Source organism: Rana temporaria, chromosome 12 (assembly GCF_905171775.1).
Source record: "Rana temporaria chromosome 12, aRanTem1.1, whole genome shotgun sequence".
In the NCBI taxonomy this organism is placed as follows: domain Eukaryota; kingdom Metazoa; phylum Chordata; class Amphibia; order Anura; family Ranidae; genus Rana; species Rana temporaria.
Window position 1 is genome coordinate 87,500,021 of NC_053500.1, and position 6,000 is coordinate 87,506,020.

The following is a 6,000-nucleotide window of genomic DNA, read 5'->3' on the forward strand; positions in this document are numbered from 1 at the left end:
AAAGCCCTGGCTCCGCGGGGGAGACAGGCAGAAGAGGGAACGCCAAGACAGCACAGAAAAGACCGGGGATTTGGCGCACCCCCGACAGAAGACGAGGAACAAGACCAGAGCCCTGGCGGAAGGCACCGGAAAGATCGGGGGATAGGCGCCATCCCCCGGCAGAAGTCGCCGAAGTCCGGATGCCCCCCCTAATGTAAAAGAGCTTAAATGGGTTGGGGGGCCCCGGCGGAAGGCACCGGATAAGACCGAGGGATGGCACCCTCCCCCGGCAGAAATCGGCAAAGCCCAGGGCCCCGGCGGAAGATCGGGAGAGAAGACACCCCCCCTGTGAAAGAGCTTAAAGAAGAAAGGGGGGGCCCCGGAGCTGACTAATAAATTTTAAAAATGTGTGTGGTGTGTTTTTTTTACTTTACACTTTTCCCCCAGGTGAATGGGTAGGGGTATGATGTACCCCATACTCATTCACATAGGGTGGGGGGCCGGCATCTGGGGGCCCCCTTAGTAAAGGGGGCTCGCAGATTCCGATAACCCCCCGCCCGCATACCCCGACAACCAACGGCTAGGGTTGTCAGGAAGAGGCTCTTGTCCCTATCAACATGGGGACAAGAGTGCTTTGGGGTGGGGGGCAGTGCCCCCCTCCCCCAAAGCACACACCCCCCCATGTTGAGGGCATGCGGTCTGGTACGGCTCAGGAGGGGGGGGGCGCTCACTCGTCCCCACCCCCATTCCTGTCCGGCCAGACTGCGTGCTTGGGATGAGGGCTTGGTCTGGATCTGGTGGGAACCCCGCGCTGGTTGTCGGCGCGGGTTTAACCCCTCACGTTCCAGACCAATCCTAAGAGCCTGGTATGCACCTGGAGGGGAACTCGCGCCGGTTTTTGCTTTGAAATTTGGCGCGGAGTTCCCCTGGTCAGCGCAGGCTGAAAACAGGTCAGAGATTCCCGTGCGCCGCGTCACGCACAGGAATTACAGCTACGCCGCTTGGTGTACTGACAAGGAGCACGGGAAGCCCCGAAATTTCTCTGTACGCATGCCCAGTATGCAAATTAACCTCCCGAGGTTCAGGCGTACTGTGTAAGCGTACAGGGATCGGTTCTCTAAAATCACTTTCAATTCGGCCCGCAACACACATTCAAACACATGTCACTACACTTCCCCCGCATCACCCCACCTCCCTCCCTAATTTACTCCCGCCCAAATTCCCGCTATTTACATTTCAAAATGCTGTGCGCCAGGTCTATAGTAGTGCTCAATGCGCCCTCTCCTGGGCGCACTGAGCACTTTAGTAAATAAAGATATACGCTGCACTGACAGCGTATTTCTTTAGTAAATGTCAAAAACACTTATAAAAGAGACAAAACACTATGGTGGAGAGAATGCGGCTGCTCACCCCGATAAGAATGATGAAAGAAATATCCCAAATGGGGTTATTGCGCAGCTCAGAAACGGAGAAGTGATACCATGTGGTAAAAAATTATATTTATTCATATGTTAAAAATCGAACAAAAGTGGACAAGATTGGATAGCAAAATTGGATAGAGCATGAGTTGCAGCAGGTACACAAACAGCGTTTACATATATGTATAAATAACGGTACACAAATCGTGTTTATACAATCAAAAATGTGCATTGTAGTATAAACAGTCTAACGAACGTTTCGACCTTTAGAGGTCTTCTTCAGAGAATTTGTGTAGCTGAAAAGGAACACATAATGATTAGGCATCTCATGGTTAAGGCTTAGGTAATGAGAGGTGCATTTTTAAGATTTTACAAAAAAAGGCCCTTAGACTAGAAGAGCAATGTGTAAATTGTAATAAAAGCAAGCACGTTTGTATGCATTTTTACAAACGATAATATTGCATATTGCATTTTTTATCCCTTTACCATGGTGTTATATCTCAGTGATGTTCTGCGGTCCAATCGGCAGCATCGGGTGGTCCACTAAAGGTAGCTCCCATCCCAGGTAGCGCAGCAGCTGTCCACGTTGTATGGAGCCCCTCGCTCGACACCACAAGAGGTCACCCCCAAAATAGTGGGGCCAAAGATGGAATGACCCTACAGAGACCCAGGAGGGGTGGGGGAGTCAGTGGGAGGGGAGGTTTAATAATGAAGCCTGTAAGCAGAATAGTAAGGTTGATATTCTGAATATTTATATACATATATAGTGGGCGTATTTCATTAAGGGGTTATAGAGGCTCTGGGGTAGAAAGTAGAGGTGTGCGAAATTGACAGACATTGGCTAAGGGTAATAGAAAGGGGGGTGCTCAAGGGTACTAGAGTAGAGATTTGGAATAATAATCTCTAGAAGAAAAGCAGGAGTCTCCCTAAAACAAGAAAAAAGAAAAGAAAGAAAGAAAAAAAAGAGGGAGAAGAAGGGAAAGAAGAAAAAAAAAAGCAGAAGGAAGAGGAAAAAAGGGGGAAGAAAAGAAAAAGTGAAAAGGAAAAGAAAAAGAAAAAAAGAGCACGAGAGTAAGGAAAAAAGTGAAACAATAAAGAAAAGTGTGGTGAAGTGTGAGGGTGTGATGTGAAGAGGGAAGTGAAACAAAGGTGAGATAAGGATGATGAGAATTGATAAAGGTGGCGTGTGGGAAGGCATGAAAGAGTGATGGGAAGGAATATAAGGACAGTGAGGGTGATGCAGACAAAAGAGGAAGGGAGGTGATGGACCTGGGGCGGGAAGGGAAAGGAGAAAAGGGAAGGAGAGGGATGTGCGCTAAAGGTAAAAGAAGTGAATAGTAAGGGAAGTGACAAAAGTGAAAAAAGGCGCAGGGAAAGGGGGCGGCCCCCCCGCCCCCTTTCCCTGGGGAAAGGGGAGTGACATAAAACGATGGAGGCACAAGGGTGTGAAAAGTGAAAATGGATGTGAGTGAGAACACAAGGGAGGGAGGGGGGGGAAGAGAAGTCGGAAGGGCAGAGAGGGGAGGAGGAAAAGTGGGGGGTGAGAGTGCAGAAAAATATGTAGGAAATAAGGCAGGGAGAAGAAAAAACGGAGAGGGGAGAAGGAAGAATGGGGGGTGCAAAGTGCAAAAGAGGAGGTGAAAATTAAGACAAGGGGAGGGAGAGAAATGGGGACAAGTGAGAGCACATAAGGAACAGTGGGGTGAAAAGTGAAGGGTGTGATAAGTGAGGGCAGCTGGGCATCAAAAAACAGTAAGTGACACTAGACTGAATGGTGAAAAACACATCAGGAATAATATAAACGAATAGAGTAGGGAGAACTGTACCTTTAAATTGTAGAGACTTAGTCTAAGCTTTAAAAGAAATTAGAGAACTTCCTGAGCAGAGATCACTGATGTCAGATAGAAATGCTGCTGGAATATGAATAGCAGCGGCAAGCAGACAAGGTGATTCCCTCTATGAAAAAATAAAATGGATCATGTATAAAAACAGAACCAAAAGAGCCAAAATATCTGGCCAGGGAAAAGATTGTAAAAGTTTGACTCACCTTCCAAACTAGCAGAAAAGGCCAGATTAAATAGAGTGCAATTGTGCCTAATTAGGGGGATGGGAACGAGTATCACCTGGGGGGAGAAATGAGTACCATATGGGGAGGTTCAGATCCACCCCCCTGCCCAAACACTTATGTCATCTCCCACCCACCCTGGTGGGTCAGGGTCCCATAGACGCACCTGATAAGATGCCAGGTGCATGGCGGCGGTGGTCTCCTCGGCGTGGACGCACGCCAGCGTCGTCGGCATAGAGCCGCCGCCCCCACCATACCACGTGACGGTGTGACGTCACCGCGTGCGCGCGCACACGCGGTACACGCCACTGGGTGTGGAGGCGGTGCGTTCATGCCACCAGCAGGGGGAGAGTGCGCCCCCTACACATGAGGCGGCTGTGCACTGTCGCCATCATGTGGGGGAACGCAATAGCGCAACTCGTGCGCTAATGTCTCACCCTGCTGGGCGGTGGGCGGGGTGCTTCCAGAACTGGCAGCTGCGACAAAACCGGGAGGAAGGGAGCATCCGAGGTCAACCAGCAGAGAGACAAGTCACAAAAAAAAAAAAGGGATTGGATATAAAGGGGAGTAATCCAGAAGAAAATTACCTATAGATAGAGTTGGAAAAACCTGAGAACAAAACGTTTTTTATTAAAACATAGAAATATGCAGTTCCACATTAAGATACACATAATTACAAAAGCAAAAGTGACACTGTCACAACATACATGTGAATCTCAACAGTACTGCCATCACATACTTGTCCTATGTACATATGTACTACAGGTATATTCCGAATTGTATAGAGTATTATTCTAAAAGAGCATGAGATGTGGTAGAGTGACAGATAATAAGGGGCGGGCAGAGAGCATATGTCACATGGACACCTGGCGATATATATTTTGCAGGAGTCTGGAAACTGATATAATCACATTGTTCCAAATATTTATTAGATAATTGGGTACTCGGACCAAACAAAATTAAAATTCTAGTAAGCATAATAAGCATAAATCAAAAATAGGTAAATACGAAAGGATTTCTCAGGAGATTTGGGAAAAGGAAAGACCCGCATGTATATGGTGATTAATGCGTCTTCCCAGATACAAATCCCCTGATAAAGGGGGCAAAAGAAACTGATTCATTAAGCCCTGGCAGGGTGGTGGCTTGCAGTCGAAAAATCCATCGCTGCTCATATTGCAGCAGGATTTTGTTCCAATCCCCGCCTCTATCAGGAATGTGGATTCTGTAGAGCGCGGTGAAGGTGACCTTTGGTACTGTATAGTTGTGTTGAAAGACTGCATGCCTCCCAATAGGGAGATAGAAATTGCCTATTTGCATGCTATAGGTGTGTTTGGCTATCCTTCGCCAGAACTCCTGTTTTGTCTTTCCGACATAGAAAGCACCACATTCGCATTCCATGAGGTAGACAATGCCCTGAGTTTGACAGTTGGTAAAATGTGAAGGTTTAAACATATCTCCATTTGGGAGTCGAAAAGTCTTCTCTTTTCTAATGAGTGGGCAGTGAGAGCAATGGCCACAAGGGAAAGTGCCCAATATAGGGCAATGTTTGATTTTTTTGGCGGCATCCCTGTATTCACTTTGTACCAGACGGTCTTTGATCGAACTGGCACGTTTAAAGGTAATAGAGGGATGGTCTGCAATTAGTACCTTGATTTTTGGATCATCGGTAAGGATGATCCAATTTTTAGAAAAAATTTGTTGAATGAGTTTGTGTTGACGTGAGAACCGTAGGATAATTCGGGTAATATCTGTATCGGAATTGGGCAAGGGCTTCTTTTTATACAGAAGTGTGTGTCTAGAGAGGAGATGGGTTTTGTTGAACACCTTTCGTAGACACTTCCGGCTGTAGCCTCGGCAGAGGAGTCGAGCCTGGAGCTTGCCAGCTTCTTCAAAGAAAAGGGCATTATTGGAACAGTTGCGACGCAGTCGCAAGTATTGCCCAAAGGGTATAGAATCTTTAAAGGGGAGCGGGTGGAAGCTCTCAGCGTGAAGCACTGTATTTCCCGCTGTTTGTTTATGGAACAGAGTGCTACTGAGATGTCGACTGGCATCGATGTAAAGTCTTACATCCAAGAAGGTAATACTATTTCTGTCATGTGTCATGGTAAATGTTAAATTGTATTTATTGCAATTTAGTTGTTCAAAAAACTGCAATAGTGAGGCTTCAGGGCCCTCCCAAATGACCAGGATGTCGTCGATATATCTTCGCCACATCTTAATGTGGCTCAGATATTCGACGAGAGTCTGGTCATATGGGAGTGACCGCTCCCACTCCCCCAGGTACAGATTGGCGTAGGATGGGGCACAACATGTCCCCATCGCTACGCCTTGCACCTGGAGGTAGTGGGAGCGGTTAAAAGAAAAACAATTGTATTGCAATATGTATTGGAGAGAGTTTATTAGAAACTCATCAAGCATGTGATCGTGGAGGTGGCCATGGGCCAGGCACTGACGTATAGCATTGATCCCCATATCGTGGGGTATACTGCTGTACAGTGCCTCGACATCAATGGCGACCAAAATAGAGTCCTCGGAGAT